The 18,405-nt window shown below is 39.0% G+C and overlaps 1 protein-coding gene and 1 pseudogene across 1 annotated transcript in view; both read right to left on the reverse strand.

Moving 5' to 3' along the window:
• CRPPA (CDP-L-ribitol pyrophosphorylase A) overlaps positions 1–18,405 on the reverse strand; it is a 300,837-nt gene that overhangs the window by 212,370 nt on the left and 70,062 nt on the right. The window lies entirely within an intron of this gene.
• The window catches only part of LOC118021243, an 18,553-nt pseudogene continuing 359 nt past the window's right edge, over positions 212–18,405 (reverse strand).

The raw sequence follows: 18,405 nt of genomic DNA on the forward strand, positions 1-18,405 counted from the left end.
GCTCTGCAGTTTTAGGCACACCAATCAGTCTTCCTTTTTATTCCAGCTAGTGACATTACACTGGCTGAATTCCAAGTTTATACACAAAAACTTTCAAATCCTCTAGAAGCTTCTTTGACCTTTTATCTTCACCTGAACAACTACTCAGTGTAATCAATCCTAGAAACTTGGGTTTTTTGACAATTACTGAAGACCTTTATTAACAGGTGCTTGCCGTTTGACTTAAAAAAAAAAAAGCTATAATCTTTTATTACAAATTAAAAATGAGGTTCTTAAAAATCTTAACTTGATCAGATATGAAACTACTTAAAAACCTTTAAAGAGGTATTGAGAAAAAGGCGGCATTTTTGAGAAAAACATTTGTCATTACCAAAAAGAGATGTCTTTAGGTAAAAATGATAAAAACCCCATGCTGCATAGATAACGCAGACAGTTCCATTTATCTGGTCAATGGGCAAACAGCAAGGGCTTAGGTCTTCAGCTTCAATCTTTTGTTCATTTCTAAAAGATTGTCTCTTTGCCATCTTGTGGTTTAGGGTTTTCTGGGCCTCGGCATCAGTAATTGAAGTTAGGGCAGTACAGAGGCTGAGGTGGCTGCTGACCGTGGGTCTCATCTCCTCCATTTGCCTTATGTTCTTCATTGCTGTCCTCTCTAGGCTGTGTTTGGCGAGAAGGCCCCCTGCGGAATCGTGGTCCATAACCTCGACACACATTCTGTCGCACTGGTCAATCTTGTTCTCCGGCACCCTGGTTGTCTGCACCTTCCACCACTTCTCCCTGCACAGCAGGGCCGGAATACAGGGGCTGGGCGCCCAGAGGGTCTCTGCCTGTAGGAAGCTGGGAACCGCTGGTACAGCCTGACCTGTGGGGGGCCCCCACCTCCACCCCCGCCTTTGGGAGCACTCTCCTATCCCTCGTTCTCCCCGCGGCTTTCACTCTTCTGGTAATTCTGCTGGTAACTGTGTAGACAACCACTGCCACGTGCATAGAGTCTATAATGGTTCCAGTCTGCATATTTACTGCCTTGCACTGAAGCTCCAACACAGCCTGTCCCATTGGCCGCCTCTGCACCCCTTTCTCCTTGATCATCATCAAACTCTGTCTCTCCATCTCCTACACTGCGAAGGGACTTCCCGGCTTCTTCTTTATGGCAGTTTGGTGTACAAACACCTCTTCACTGGTGTCTCTCCTGATGAAACCATATCCGTTTCTTACACTGAACCATTTTACTGTTCCCCAAACTTCGTTGGGATTACTTTGTTGTCCCTGGCGCCAGGCGCCGCTGTCGATCCTCGCAATCTTCAGGTGCGCAGCGCCGATCAGGGGCGGTGGCGGCGGCGGCTGGTGGGTCCCGGCCTCGCTGCCCAGGGTCGCAGTGACGGTGACCGGGCCAGCTGCTGGGTGGCCGCGGCTCCTGCCGGGGTGCGACGGTAACTAACCTGGAGTCTGCTCTCCGCTCCCCCTACCGATCCAACACTGCAAAGCTGTTTTTTTTTTTTTTTTTCCCTTTCCCTTACTGAACCGTTATTTTGATTGTTTTTGTTTTTTCTTTTTTAATTCAAGTACAGCAGACACAAAATGTTACATTACTCTCGGGTACACAACAGTGATTCGACAAGTCTATAGATGATGCTCTGCTCATCACAAGTGTAGCTCCCATCTGTCACCATAGGACACTACTACAATACCACTGACTATATTCCCTATGCTGTCACCTTTCATCCTAGTGACTTACACATTCTGTAGCTAGGAGCATGTGCCTTCCATTCCCCTTCACCCATTCTGCCAGTCCCCCATACCTATCCTCCCCTTTGGCAGCCACCTGTCAACTTGAGTTAACCTCTATCTGTGGCTCCTCTGACATTTTTAATTTCCACAACTCAAGTATCTGGCCAGGACCTCCAATCTATCATTTCTCTTAGTCTCTTCTCACATTAAACTTGCCCTTTTAACTCATTGAGGCACCCAACACTATAAAACTACCACTTGATCTTGGTAGGAAAACCTCCATTTTCTTAGACTGCCCTTAAAAAAAAAAAAATCAAGAAACTACAATCAAAGGCATTAAAAATTTATTATTAGCATCCTAGAGGCCTCCATCTATTACCTATCTACTAGATCTTCTTTATGAACTCCAACTACCAATCAATCCTGTTGTTTTATTCCCTTAATTTTCAATTCATATTTTTATCAGTTTTAAGCGTACATAGTTTGAAGAACCAAATATCCCCATAAGATTTGTTACAAAATAGTTTACCTCACCCCCTTCACTGTAATTTGTCTTCCCCAGATGCAATTATTTCTCCTTCTTTCAAGTGATTTATTATTTGTTTCCATGTGTAACAGTCAACAATTGCAGGAGAACAAATATAAGATCTTGGTGGCATGTAGTCATAAGCTTCCATCTCACTCACCAAAGCTGCGGGTTGGCTGAGACAATTGTGCTTCTAGCTGCAGTGTTGGGACTTGGCTGTAGCAGCTCTGACCTACTGGTCACCCTCTGCAAGACAAACTGGAGGGGCTGCAACCAACCAGTTTATGCCTTCTTAATGGCAATACTGGAACCACAGCCCAACAGCAAGTCACATTTAAGCCTCTGCCTAATCATGTCTGCTAAAAATCCCAAAGCAAGGTAGGAGGCCCAATCCAGAATGACCAACCAGGGAAATATACTTCACTCACCAAGAGGCCATGGCAAGGGCACGTGAGTAGAATAGTGTCAGAGGACCAAAAAACCGGGGTCAACTAACCTACTTATCACAACGTATCTCTGAACATACTCATGATACTGCCTCTTTATCTTCTGAATTGGCTATCTATTGAAGAATTAATTTTGTCCCCTTCCCTCCCAACCTCACCACAACACACACTAATACTTACTATTCCCCATCCCTTCAATGTCATAATTTTGGTTAAATCAGTACTGAGTGTTTACATCACTATGTAAACATTCCTCCCAGCTAAGTCATAGATTAGAATTCCTTTCTTTCACAAGCCTTTGTCTTCCCTGGAATTAGAACTTACCTTCTAAACTAAGTGTTCAGTTTTCTATATACTTAGGACTCATTCAACAGCTAACACTTAGGTATTTGTTTAGTTCTACTCTCCAGATGTTTAGACACAAGGCACTTCACCAATTTTGTATTGCTGAAGTAATCACCCTTGGAGTCTTCTGAGCTTTCTCAACATGGACTGGTTGTCCTCTGCCAGTCACACAGTTATCATTCTAAAATCTCCCTATACCATCATTGTGGGGATAATCTACATCTCTCTGCTGTCATCTATCTCTTCTCTTCTGTATCCCATGTAATCTTTCTTGAATGACTACCTCATTTTTATGGAACAATCCTCTAATAGCTTTCTGAGAAAGGGTGCCTAAGACTTAAGGTTTTTTTTGTTTTTGTTTTTGTTTTTTTTTTGTTTTTTAAAGATTTTATTTATTTATTTGAGACAGAGAGAATGGGAGACAGAGAGCATGAGAGGGAGGAGGGTCAGAGGGAGAAGCAGACTCCCTGCCGAGCAGGGAGCCTGATGCGGGACTCGATCCCAGGACTCCAGGATCATGACCTGAGCCGAAGGCAGTCGCTTAACCAACTGAGCCACCCAGGCGCCCAGACTTAAGTTTTTAAATTGCTTTTTACTGCCTCATTTCTTTGGCATTTCCTCCCCTTTATTTTTTCTTTTTTGACAACTTTTGTTATTGATTTGTTATTGGTTCTCTTTGATTGCACTTCTAATTTTCTCTCCTTTCCTGTATTTCTTCCTCCTGTCCGTTAGGAAAGATTTTCTCAGATTTGCTTTTTATCCCGGATCTTTTATTCTCTAAATGTTTATTTTTTTAAGCATTGTGAACTTGTTTCCTGTTTGCAATAACTTGATCTTTGTAATGACTTTAACTTTTTTTTTTTTAAAGATTTTATTTATTTTTTGACAGAGAGAGACACAGCGAAAGAGGGAACACAAGCAGGGGGAGTGGGAGAAGGAGAAGCAGGCTTCCCGCAGAGCAGGGAGCCCGATGCGGGGCTCGATCCCAGGACCCTGGGATCATGACCTGAGCCGAAGGCAGACGCTTAACGACTGAGCCACCCAGGCACCCCATGTAATGACTTTAACTTTTAAAACCTTTCTCTTTCCCAGCCTATTTGCTGCATCCTCCATGTTACTCTTTCCTGATTCAGTCTCTATATTCCAAAGTACACTCTTTAGATGGTCCAGTAATACTTGTCAGCCCTTATTTAAGAGGGGAAGATTCAAGAGATATTAACCAATGAGGGCAGAGTTGGAGTTTGTGAACAGTAAGCTTTACTGCAGTGTGACCGGGTTAAGATGCTTACAGGGGAACCTCTGAAGTTAGTGTTTTAGGTCTTTATTTTTAGACTGGACAGATTCTCCAAACAAAACTCTTCCGGTTTTCAGCCAAGAGGGAAAGGCAAAGCCACCAAGATACCAGCTGCTGAGTGGGATAAGGGGCCATGGCCTTCCCCATTCAGCCAATAGTAAGCACAAGGTCTGTGAGTCACTATTTTAGGCAAGGCACTCATTTCATCAACTGTACCCAAAATTTTCCCCAGACACAGGGAATACTTCACCCCCAGACTGCTTCTTAGTTTTCAGTGAACCCTCCATATACCCGCCTTCACTCAGTTCTAAAGGTGCTACCAGACCCTCAACTTTTGGGGAACTCTACTGTAGATAATTCCAATTCCTAGCTTTCCCTACCACTGTTCTAATTGAGCTTTCTCAGATCTAATGTGCCAGTTACTACTAAATTCACCTACTTTCTAGCTAATGGCTTACCATTGTCCCCTCTTATTCTCTTTATTCTGTGGGTCTATGTTTTTAATCACTTTCTGTTTTTTTATTTCAAAGATTTTGTGAGAGAGTGAGTGAGCGTGAGCGGGGGGGGGGGGGAAGGGGGGGAGGAGGCGTGGGCAGAGGGAGAGGGAGAAGCAGAGCAGGGAGCCTGACACTGGGCTCCATCACAGGACCCTGAGATCATGACCTGAGCCGAAGGCAGACACTTAAATGGCTGAGCCACCAGGCACCCTGGCTTTCTTTCTAGTAGCTTTAAATTAGGTTTCAGGAATGATCAAAATTATCTAAGTGTTCAGTCAGTTATCTTTACCCAGAAGCTGAAGTATGTGCATTTTAATTTCAAACTGTTTTCCATAAAGGTGATTTCAATTTATATTCCCATAAACAGTATATGAGAATGTAGCAAAGTTGTTAACATGATATAAATGAACAGGCCTCAGAGGGACTGAAAAACCTCTGAATAAAATATCCTGTGTATAATGTGGTTATTTTCTGGGAAAGGATTCCACAAGTTTGAACTTCTATAACACGCATCGAAGTTTGGATCCATTGTTTTATGGTAATTGTGTCATGGTCCATAGCTACAAATAATCCAATTACCTATCTATCCTTCCAGCTTTAACATCATTCACAGTATTATTTTTGCAAGAGAGCCTGGGAAGTTTGCCCAACAAAGAACAATATATACATTAGAGAAAAACTAAATCAAAGGCATGCTTGCACAGGATTCTCACTCTGCAGTTACAGATCCATGCTCAGAATGTTTCAAGTAGAAACAAAATAGCCTATCTTACAATTAGGTAAACAATGAACACCTGCATTCCATTTATCATCTGAAAATCAAACTTTAAGCATCTTGCATACATTTACATTGTTTGAATTATGCAATGCATTCTAGAATTGCACGAGAGACAGTTATCCAAGAAGCTTGGTTCTTACAATTTATCAGATCATTTTATGAATAAATAAGCAATTTCAGACTAAGCCCATATGAGGCTGCTAATACAGAAACAACTCTCATGCTTCAGGAAACAAAGCACAAATGACCTGGCTAAGGACAGGATTTCTTTGTGTGCAAGTTTTTAAATGAGTTTACATAGTTATACTCCTAAGAGGTTTTCAAGTACCTATCAACTAAAAAATAAAACTGTCCAGTTTATTACATTTTTGCCAACCTTACCCAAAGGAAATTCATTGTGAACCTAGAGACAAATACCATCCATATGTATCAGTTGACCACTACCTAGAAGATGTTATTTCCGTTTTGGCTTTCAGATAAATTGGGAGAAAAGTTAACATGGGAAAATGAATTTCACCAGGAATTCTAAAACCGTATTTTTAGTCACTCTGTTGACATTCACAATCAAATATTGTCAAGCACTATTAAAAACTTTCACTGAGATATTCTATTCCTCTCTCTTATGGACCATCTTTGGAAAAGTACACTGATCAAGGGTTAGCGATAAAATTAAGATTAGAATACTGCCCAGAAACACATGAACTGGACAAATTACACATGCATTCATTATCTAATCCCATTATAAACTAAGGGAAAAATGGAAACCCTTTATCACTATCCAACCCCAGACACAAGACAGCTTTAAATTTATGCAAAGAAAACTGTTACAAGGCCACTTCCAGAATGCAAAAAGATCATCATTATCTGAAATAAGTCCAGGAAACAGAGAGAAGGGAGAATCCAAAGCAACAAGTTACTCCAGTAGCTACAGGATTGGTGACATTGTTACCCAAGCTGAAAGATGTGGAAAAAAGAGTAGGTCTATTGGTTAAGCTAATGGCATCAGTTAGATATGTTAGCTGTAGGGTATCTGGTAAAAATACTCCTAAGAAGTTGTAAATACATATACGAAACTTTCACAGGGAAAAACATGAAAAGGAATGATCAGAAAAGTTGAAGAACACCTATACACTTACTAAGCAAATACTTAAGGAAAATTTACCAGGCATTAAATACTATAGGCACTGAGAAGGAGCAGAAAGGCTGGGGAAAATCACACAGGCAATTTTAACACAAGGAGGTCCCACGCATATCAGAGGTATGTTTATAAGCTGGGATAACTGAAGAGAACCATCTATCATGTCAAGAGATTATTTTCTTTTAATTGACTCATTGTGTAAGTTGCAGAACCGGAGTTCAGTGCAAGCAGTTAAAACTTTAACAATCTGCTTTAAACTTAAATTAGACATTATCTGAAGTCCTTTACTGACTGGAAGTACAGTTTTAAAATTAACCCACCTTCTACACAACTTGTACAGTAGCCTCCTTCTGGCCCACTCCTTGTAATAATTTAGCATCTCCAGCCTTGTCTCTAGTTTTCTCACATTTCCCATGATAGTTTAACATCTTTACAAGTCTTTCACTTTTCAGTGTAGTTCCCTCAGCACTAACTCTTAACTGACACATTATCTATGAAACTCTGTAGCTTCTTTTTTTATGAACTCTGTTCTTTCAGATCTCTATCATGATACAAGTCATAACTTAGAGTGGGAATTAAAGCTTCCTCAACAGTAGGCCACTAAGGTGAATACTAACCAGCCCCCAAAAAGCTCTTCATCAATAAAAAGACTGCTCTGTACAACAGCATGACTCTCAAAATTATGCTTTATTGTAATAAGCCAGACACAAAAGGCTATACATCTATGATTCCATTTGTATAACATTCTAGAAGGCAAAGAACTATAGAGACAGAAAACAGGTCCATGATGGCCAAAGCCTGAGAATGGAGAAAATGAATTCACTGCAAGTTTGGCCATATGATTTGCATTATCCAATAGGAGGCAGAAGTGACAGTGTCCCAGTTGCAAATCTAAGCTTTCAGAAACCTTGCATGTTTCCCCTCTCTTATACCTCTGCCATCTCCATAAAAGAACATTCCTGGATAAACTGCTAGTCAAAGAAGGGTGAAGAATGGGAAATTGTCCAGCCTATGTACACCTGCAATGTGAGGCAGAGCTACCCCAAAACAGAGCTATCTAGCCAAGTCCAAGATCAGAACCTCTGCTAACCCACAGATACATGAGCGTAAATTGATTAACGTCGAACCACCACGTTTGTAGATATTTTATTACACACCAGTGATACAGCAATGGCAAACTAAGTTACTGAAAAAGTTACAGATTTACCAACAACTAGGAAGACTTCGATGAATAGTCTATGTATATTAAGCAACTCTAAGTAAGAAACCACAAATATATGCAACAGGAGTCTCAAAGACGTTGTACAAAAAGTCACAGAGAAACATGACAGGTCTGATGACTCTCTTTATAAAAATATCCAAAACCAAGCAATTTTTGGACACTCTACTTATATGTTAAGACTATAGAGGAAGGCAAGAAAATTATTAACACAAAATTAAACACAATAATAGCAGGGAAGGGAACACAATCAGGACAGGGATGCAAATAAAAAAGAGCACACTGAAGATACCAAATAATATCCTGGCAATGTTACACCTCAAAGCTGGATGATGAAAACAAACACCTTTTTGTCTTTAAATCAGTCTATCAAATATATGTAATACATCCTAAGGAAAGTATTATATCAAACATGCATATTAACACACATCTCCACAAAAGCCTTGCTGAGCAGAGAATGAACTAAGACCTGCATACCTGTCCCTCACCCACAGAGAGCTCCACTGTGGACCCTGGGCAGGACGAACTTCATAGCACAGACAGCTACAGACTGGAAAAAAATTATTATAGCAGGATCACCTGGGCACACCAGACGATCATCTAGGACACCTCGATTGCACTATTTCTTCTCTAATAGATAACATCCTATTCTAAGGAATTTTTTAAAAATCCCCTTAGCCTGCAAGGAGTTGAGATTTTGTTTGTTATCAACCGGTATCAAACAAGGGAGTAAACACACAGCCCAGTAGGTAGATCACTTTCTGCGCATTCCCTGCATGTTCTGAGGATTGCATCATGGATCGGCAGAGCATGCCACTGGCAAGCAGCAAAGGCTCCAGGCCATCACACGGGCCTTTGATGCGCTTAGGCCCTTGCGTTTCCTTTACTACACTGGCCCTTGCCTCTAGTGCACTCTCCATTACACAATCTCTAACCTCATCTTCCTTGTGTAATCTGTCCACTATATAACAACTGAGTTGTCAAAAAACAATTCTGATGTTGGCCTCATTTTTATCTCCATGGTGGAAATGCCTACAACAATGTAAGGTTTTCAGATTGGTGACAATCTGCCCTCAATCTGCCTGTTTTTATTCCCATGATTAGGACATCATCAGATGCCACACTGTATACCTGAACTTGTTTTGAATATAGTACATATATTGGGTGCTTACCCTTTTTTTAAAGGAAATGCCTAATCCACAGTCCTAGCTAAAGCAGCATCAACCTTGTTTCATTTCCTGCCATTTCTTCCGTCCCCAACCCCGTTCCGCTGTTCAGTCTATTGGTGCGGACCTATCCCCAGAGTAGCCAATCTATCAGATGATCCATGGTTTATGAGCTGGGTGAATAAATAAAGCAAAGTAAATCACATTCCATCTGCAAGAAATTTGAACTACAACATAATAAAATAATCTGCAAGTTGGGTAAGGAAACCAAACCTACAATGGCACATGTTCTTAAAGCTGAAGAGCTATGGCAAGTAAAGCTCAAGTTACAGGCAACAGAAATCATAAGTTAAGCAGAGGAATAGCAAAAAAAAAAAAAAAAAAAAAAATGGATTTATCATAAAGCAACAAAACCCTGGCTCTAACAAAGGTCTCAACAACTTGCCAGTTACTGTTACCAACTTTATTTTTCCAGAAACTGACAGGTCTTTCTTCAAAAACTTTAAGTCTTTCTTCTCTGCAAACATAAGAGATAGGGAGGTTCCCTGGACATTGGAAAATTACAGCAACAGTAAGAATTATTATTAGATGTAATTACCTCAAAATTCTCCGGCAGAACTGGGGACTGTGTAACCACGAGGACATCACTGATGATGATTTGCAAATATGGCCAATTATCCAAAAACCTTTTCCAAACCAAAATGATGAGTATCAGACTGAAACTCTGCAAGAGCACACCCTGGTACTTCTTTCACAATGCACGTGAAACCTGCAGTCTCAGCTTAACTTCAGCACGAACACTGATAGCATCTTCTACCATGTTTAATGGTTCTAGAGTACCTTACATTATCTGAGGCTCATAGGATTTCATTTTTAACTGTAAATAAACATATACAGTAGAACACATCTACTATACAACCAACATCACAAGGAATAGTATTTACTCCTTTTAAAGTAACATGTTGGTAAAATATAGTGGACTTGGCAACATAAAAAGAAATGATAGTCTGTCCAAAAACAGAAATTTAGTCTTTATGCTCAAAAAAACATGGCCTAACAATACTTCCATAACAAAGATTAGAATATATATTAAGAAAAACTAGAGGAAAAACAAAGTTCAGTGACAGCACTAAGAACAAAGTATAGGAGTCCTACCCACCCCCAGGTCTCAGTCCTCTGAAGGAATTGCATTCCCTCCTTGATTAATAATTATTATTCCCTGAGTGTTGACAGTTATTCCCTGCTATTCAATGTAAGCAAAAGCACATTCTTTCCCCCAAAGGATTTTCATATTAAACAGACATCTAACAGACACAGGCCTAAATTAAATACAAAAAACAAAACAAAACAAAACAAACCCAGCTGATTAGTTTTCATTATGAAAATATCAAGAGTAGGAGGAAACACATGTAGAGGCTAAAGAAAGAAATCTCTTAAAAGTTTCTCTAGGGAATCCTCATATGAGAAGATTTAAGACTCATCAAGTCCATTATGAGCTAAAATTATCTTAACTTGGGACCACAGAAAAGCTGAAGCAAAATTCCTGGAAAAAAGTGACTAACCTATGTTAAATCTATTTCATTAATTTTGCATGTTATGTTTTGAGGTTAGGAGAGAGAAAGAAATTCAAAACATACCTGAAGAGTTCTTTCCCAATCTTGTGGAGTTTGTTGTGTGGGGTTTTTCCCCACAAAGTGAGCTTGTGAAAGATTTCAGAGTGGTAACACTAGAGACTACAAACTATCTCTTCATCACTCATATGCACAGCAAAAAGATGTAAAACATCCTTCCTGATATAAGTCTAAATTGGACCAATTTTATCTAGTGCCTGAAAACTACCAAATCACAAAAAAGCCATTTTATCCCCCCTCCCACCCCCACCCCCCAGCCAGTACCATTTCTGGATGCCTTGCTGAAATGTCAAAGAAAAATAGGAGTTTGAATCTTGATGTCTTTCTAGGTTAAAGTGAAAATAAGTGCCTGGCATAGGACCTTCCAGTTCATTTTCATGTTTTAACTTAGTCCCATTTTTCCTGAAAGAGTAGAAATATTTCATAGCATCCTTTCAATCATCCACCTGAAAGAAATAGTTTTCCTTCCCCATTTCCCATAGTGGAGAGGTCACCAATTCACTCCAGGTGACATTGATTATCTTCAAATAGATCACAGCCTTGGGGAAAAACAAGGGAAGGTGGCCAGGACTCAACAGTGTCAAGTAACAAGCACCTTGAATACTGTGGTTCTGAGTGCATCTTGTGCAGCCAAAAAAAAAGGTAACTGCAAGGCAATAGCTGCTGGAGATAAGTATGTGCTCTCCCCAGGGTAAAATGATTTCTTTCTTTCCTATATTCATTTCATTCAAAATGTTCCTTAAGGTAAACAGTGTTTTTCATCTTGAATTTTTTATGTCAGTATATTTATATCATTAGGTATGTATCCTTATCTACATATAATTTATCAATATATGCACGAAAGAGGAAGGGGAAGCTCCTTGGCTCAGTAATAAAAGTGCAACGTGCAACCTACACTCATTCTGCCTGACTTTAAATGGAAGTGGAAATTCAACACAGCTGACAGGGAGTGTCCCATCACTAACTCAAAATGCCAGGCCATATTCACCACCGTGCATTGCTTCTGCCTCAGGCTAAGACACACTCTGCATAATGTTAGTCTCTTCTCAGTTCTCCATAAAGCTCAAAGAGGCTTCTTGTTCTAATGTCACTCATCTATTTTTAAAAGCCATATATGGGGCGCCTGGGTGGCTCAGTCGGTTGAGCGACTGCCTTCGGCTCAGGTCATGATCCCAGGGTCCTGGGATCGAGTCCCACGTCGGGCTCCCTGCTCTGCGGGGAGCCTGCTTCTCCCTCTCCCACTCCCCCTGCTTGTGTTCCCTCTCTCGCTGTGTCTCTCTGTCAAATAAATAAATAAAATCTTAAAAAAATAAAAAATAAAAAAATAAAATAAAATAAAAGCCATGTATGTATTTCATGTTAGACAGTAATTAACCACACTCACCATAGAACCCTTAGTGGGAGAAAACATCTTCCAATTCATCCAGGATTTTTGAGGGTTTTTTTTTAATGCCTCCCCTTTTTTAACTTTATTCAGTCTCTTGAGAGATTCTAGAACCCTGCCTTAACTTTTAACTGAAGGATTTATATATCCTGTATATTTCATTGCGCCAATACTCCAGTTAAATGCAGAACAATCTAAATAGACTACATTCAGAGTACGACCAGTCTTGCTTCAAATTCTGTGAAAAGCACTAAAGCACTACACCTAGATTAAGTAGTAATAGTCTTGCAGACAATTCTTAAGTTGCTGGTTTGTTTTTAAAATCAAATATGTAACTCTCTACCTATATTTTGTTGATGAAATCCTCCCTGCTATGTTTTGAGAGAGAGAACAGTAATTTGGTTGTTAGGTTTTGTGGGTTTTGCTTTTTTTTTTTTAACCTTTTGACCCCCTTCACTCATTTTTCCCACCCACTCCTCACCTCCTACCTCTGGCAACCACCCATCTCTTCTCTGTAACCATGAACTTGAGTTTTGTTTTTAAGACTCCACATAGGAGATTTTCTTTATTCACCATCTATAGGCATTTTGGTTGTTTCCATATATTGGCTATCATAAATAAGGCTGCAATGAACGCAGGAGTGCAGATATCTTTTTGAAGGTTTTCCTGTGCATGTGATAAATACCCAGAAGCGAAGTGCTGAATCATGGTATTTCTTTAATTGAGCAACCTCCATATGGTTTTCCAGTGTGGCTGCACCAATTTACATTCCATCAACAGTGCAAGAGGATTCTGTTTTCTCCACATCCTTGCCCACATTTGTTATTTCTTGGCTCTTTCTGACTGGTGTGAAGCGATAGCTCACTGTGGTTCTGATTTGCACTTCCCTGATTAGAGATGTTGAGCATCTTTTCATGTACCTGTGGGCCACCTGCAGGTCTTCTTGAAAAAGGTATTCAGATTGCCCATTTTTTAGATACTTTTCTATTGAATTTTAGGGGTCCTTTGTATATTTGATATAAATTTTGATATTACCAGATACATGAATTGTAAATACGTCCTCCCATTCAGTAGGCTGTATTTTGATTTTGTTTAGGATTTTTGCATTATGTTCATCAGAGATACTGGCCTATAATTTTATTTTCTTGTGGCATCTTTGTCTGGTTTCCCTGTCAGGGTAATTCTGATTTCATAAATATGTTTGGAAGATTTCTTTTTTCTATTTTTTGGATGACTTTGAGAAGGGTTGATATTCTTTAAAAATTCATGCATTCTAGGGGCGCCTGGGTGGCTCAGTAATTAAGCATCTGCCTTCGGCTCAGGTCATGATCCCAGGGTCCTGAGATTGAGCCCCACATCGGGCTCCCTGCTCAGCAGGAAGCCTGCTTCTCCCTCTCCCACTCCCCCTGCTTGTGTTCCCTCTCTTGCTGTATCTCCCTCGGTCAAATAAATAAATAAAATCTTTAAATAAAATAAACAAAAATTCATGCATTCTACCTGCTTTTTAATCTAAAATTGCTTTCAGAATATCATCAGATCCTCAGATTGTATATACACAAGTAATATTTGATTGAAAAAGACAATACATTTACTTCAATTTGAAGGTATTACACATAAGTGAAAAATTAACTCCTTAGAGGTACTGCTTCACGCTGTGCCTAGTCTTCTCATTTGTAAACTGCATAGAATGCAAACCTACTGAAAATCCCACACACATGTATGCATGCACAAAGACAAAAGCCAGGGATTTTATAGTCAGATTAAGCCTAAAATTATGTATTTTTCTAAAAGAATCTCTTCAGTTATTAAAAACAAAGGCCTAAATAAAATTTAATTCCCATTTGGTTACAATCACAAAAGACATATAAAGGTCACGTATCTAGAAACCATGATGTAAGCCACAAGTATAAGGGATACCTCATTAAACTGTGGCATTTTCAAACAGATTAGACCAGAAAATGTTCTTGCCTGTTTCAAAGGGTTTCAATAGCTTTCCCTGAATTTACAAACCTAGAAATGGTCCATCCCTAAAAATCAGGAGCTCAAAATTCTATTTCAGTTTCCTGTAGCTTTCTTTCTTCCAAGTGATAAGTTCTATGAAATCATATTATCTTAAAGACAATAAAATGCACTAAATCATTACACATACACACACTTTAAAAATTGCCATATGTCTGGAACTGTGCAAAGCATTAAGAACTAATTCACTGTATTCTTAAAGATCTATAGCACAAATAAAAATTTAATTTTGTCAATTTATTAACTCCTCATTATATAAAAAGTATGGTTAATGAAACAGCTTAGCATAACTAAGTACATTTCTATTCTCCAGCAATGTAAGATTGCTTTTATCTCAACTTGTCACCACTAATCACCTATGCATATCTTCCCTGTAACTTTATTTGAAATATAAAGTTAAAATAAGTGAATAAAATTGTCTAGAGGTGTACGGGTTTCTTGTGCAGAAATGTACTTACTTCTCAGGGTATTGCTAGCAGAAAATGCTCCTTATGCAATTAAGTTTAGGAAATGCTACCTTAAACTTGAGCAACTTCGTGTCAGTCTTTGGTTACTAATATCCATTTTAAATATTCAAGTGGGTGATATTATGTCTATTACCTCCCAAATATATTTTACCATGAAGCCTTTTCCTAAGAACTTATCTTAAAGAATATTCCATGGAACACAGGTGAGACAATCATGATTTAAACCTTCCAAGTTCAGCATTTTCACTCACTCTTTTTCTACAGAATACAAAGTCCCCACCCCCTTGAATCAGGCAAATCATATGTACTTAATGGTAATTAAAAGCCAAAAACAAGCACAAATGTACATTTTAGAGAAATATAGTTCCAACTTAAAGGAAAAGACATTTAAACGATGTGTATTTAGTATCAAAATATAGTTATAAGTAACATGATGGATATGGCAAGTAAATAGTATATGGTCAATAATCAATGTTGGCATATTTGGCTCTTGCATATTTGACTTGACACTCCTAAACTCAGACATCTGAGACAACAGTCATGTAAACAATCAAGTAATATTGTTATTTATTGAGGGCACTAAATCAAGTAAATATAGTTACTTGTTGAGGGCTCTGTAATTCTTTTTTCCATAAAACCAACAAGAACATTGACAGATATTATGAAAATTAACTTTTTCAGAACTCTGGAAATCAATCAAAGCCATGTGACAGTCTATGGAATGTTTGTTCCAGTAGCTAATGCTGAATCTTGGTAAAGAAAAAAAAAAGTGAATATTGTGCCATTTTAACTTACCCTGTTCTCCCCAAACCCCCCCACCCCTCGCCAACAGTCTCTCCTGACCATGATTGTCATCTTGAAAACCAATACCCTACATCCACAGTGAAAAACAGAAGCCTAGCAGCCACTGGATAAGGCAGAACAAAATTGGAGCTTCTCCAAATTCTAATCCCCAGGTAGCTACAAGAGTTTTACCCCTTCACCTGTCTACAAGCTACATGAAAAGCCTAAGTTCCAAGGTTTGTTTTTATTTGACTTAAGTCAGAGACTTCCAGTGAATGTTTCCCTGGGAATGTACTAAAAAGTATCAACAGTAATTGCTTATTACAGCAGCTGCCTCATGTGGTGGCAAAAACTGAGGCAAACAATAAGCTAACCTGAACCATTAAAAGGAAAAGCTGAAGAATGAGATATCCATACAAGGCTTTGAAAAGCTCAAATGCTATTCCTAGGTATCTAGTAAAGACCATGAACATGCATAAGGATGCCCACATGCCCAAGAAAGACATGAGAAGGTCCTATGCTCGCTCTTCTGACTCATCTAGTGCTTCACAAGCAGAAAGTGAGAACCAAGCCAGAGTTGTGAACTGCTTCCCTGAGCACAGCAAGTGTGCCCCTACACACAGAGACACTAGGCAAAGCAGGAAACATGGTTTATTCCAGATACTTAAGGAAATCTCTTCTCGTTAAGTGACCACTGAACTATCCGAGCGAGCAGAGACTTCACTGGCTACATATGACATAGTAGAGAAGAATATACATACTACATAATTCAGGTTAAGTCATTTAACAAATCAATAGTAGAATCAAGTATTTTCAAAAGCAAACTCTAGGGGGATGGGTTCTGATTTCCAAAATTGCCATATTACTAAAAATGGCTAGTTTTCAACAAAAATTAGCAGATATGCCAAGAAACAAGAGCATACATAAAGAAAAAATCATACAACTGTCCTGAGAAAGACTAGACTTCTGACATACTAGGTAAAGACTCAAGTTATTTTAGACATGTTTCATGAACCAAAGGAAATCATGTCTGATGAACTCCCTTAAGCAGTGGCAGAACATATTCTAAGCACTAAAAGAAAAAGCAACTGTCAACCAAGAATTTTATATCCAACAAAATAACCCTTCATAAATGAAGTACAACATTCCATGTAAGCAAACAGCAATAGAATGTTTACCAGCCACCATGATCTAGAAGAAACACCAAAGGGAGTCTTCGAGGCTAAAGTGAAATAACAGACAGCAACCAGTAAAAGTAACTACATACAGAACTTAATACAACAGACAACTATATTGTACCCTTTTATCTGATTTAGAAAGAGCAGTAATTATCAATGAGTATTGAAGGTATACAGTGTATGAAGATGTCATTTGTATGACAATATAGCACAAAAGAGTACAGAGAACCCAGTATTGCTGAAACTTTTGTTGTTAAAAGACATGTTTTTGCTTTTTTTTTAATGCTAAAAAAAGAATTCAATTTTAAGAAAATATAGGAGACACCCACACATTTGTAGACAGCACTCAACTCTCATGGTCACCAGTTTGGGAACTATAATGTCATTCTCAGCCCTTTGAGATTTATAAAACATGTAGAATTAGTCCATTTTATGTATCAGAAATCTACTTTCTAATAGTATAAGCAAACTGCTTCTGGAGACAGCATTTACTTAGATTATTTCCTTCCAGAACCCTAAGCATTTCCTTGAATCCTCTGCATCAAGATATAAAGGTTTTGTTAAAGTATTGCTAAATTCACTTCCCTCTAAAAATGCTTCTTCAAAATCCATTGTATAATTTAAGTGTTCTAATGTGTTGTTTAATAAACTCTTCTAGTAAACTGCCATACCAACATGAGACAGAGTAATGATCATTTATTTCAACTAAAAATAAACTTGTTCTATCCTTTTTCCAATTTTATTCTTCTTACTCTTTTGTGCCAGCCTCCACCTACTGATAGGAATGCTATCAGCTACAAATGTCCAGGGGCACTCACATGGGCCCCAGGAAGCCTCCTACAGGCATCTCCTAACTCCAAACCAATGTTATGACCAGACCAACTCCAGCAGTTCTTACTAGGATTCCAAGACACCCTTCAGCAATAGCCATCAGGAAACTTGGGGTGGCGGGGGGGTGGGTAGGTAAAAGTTTATCACTTACAAGACTTGGAAATGATACAGCACACCCAGGGCTACATAGCAAGGTCACAGGTAGAAAGCATGCATGCAGAGGTCAATGGTTCTGATGTTTTGGGGTCAAGTATGGGAGCCTAAGGTTTTGGAGGCTCACTATTCATTGGTGAATTTGAAATGTTAAAGGAAGAATTTAAAGCACAGGAAGTGAAAAGTGGCCCTAACAGTCAGTTATCAAAACCAACCAAGGTCTCTGAAGCAAACACAATGAACAGGACAAAGTCCCTGACTTCATGAACTACATATTTTCAGGGAATAAAGGTAACAAACAAGTACACAAACCAAATTATTACAGATCAAATAAGTACTACAAAGGAAATTAAAAAGGGAATCAGAAAATAAGAAGAAAACATAGGAAGGCTTCATAAGGAGTTGATTTTTAAGCTGTGATCTAAAGGATGAAATTAGGCCAGAGTATGAGAAAAAGCACTTGTGTTAGCAGAAAAAAATATATGTGACTAGTCAGACTTGTAAAGCTGCTAATACCACAAGAATGTTACAGGTTCAGTACCTATTTTGTTCAAGCCAAAAAGTTCATGGTAAGAAGAAAAAGTAAAGAAGTTAAAAATAACTTTCCAGGGGCACCTGGGTGGCTCAGTCGTTCAGCGTCTGCCTTCGGCTCAGGTCATGATCCCAGGGTCCTGGGATCGAGCCCCGCATCGGGCTCCCTGCTCCGCGGGGAGCCTGCTTCTCCCTCTCCCACTCCCCCTGCTTGTGTTCCCTCTCTCGCTGTGTCTCTCTCTGTTAAATAAATAAATAAATAAATAAATAAATAAATAAATAAATAAATAA

Source organism: Mirounga leonina, unplaced genomic scaffold (genome assembly GCF_011800145.1).
Source record: "Mirounga leonina isolate KUSES-001 unplaced genomic scaffold, KU_Mleo_1.0 Mir_174, whole genome shotgun sequence".
Classification (NCBI taxonomy): Eukaryota; Metazoa; Chordata; class Mammalia; order Carnivora; family Phocidae; genus Mirounga; species Mirounga leonina.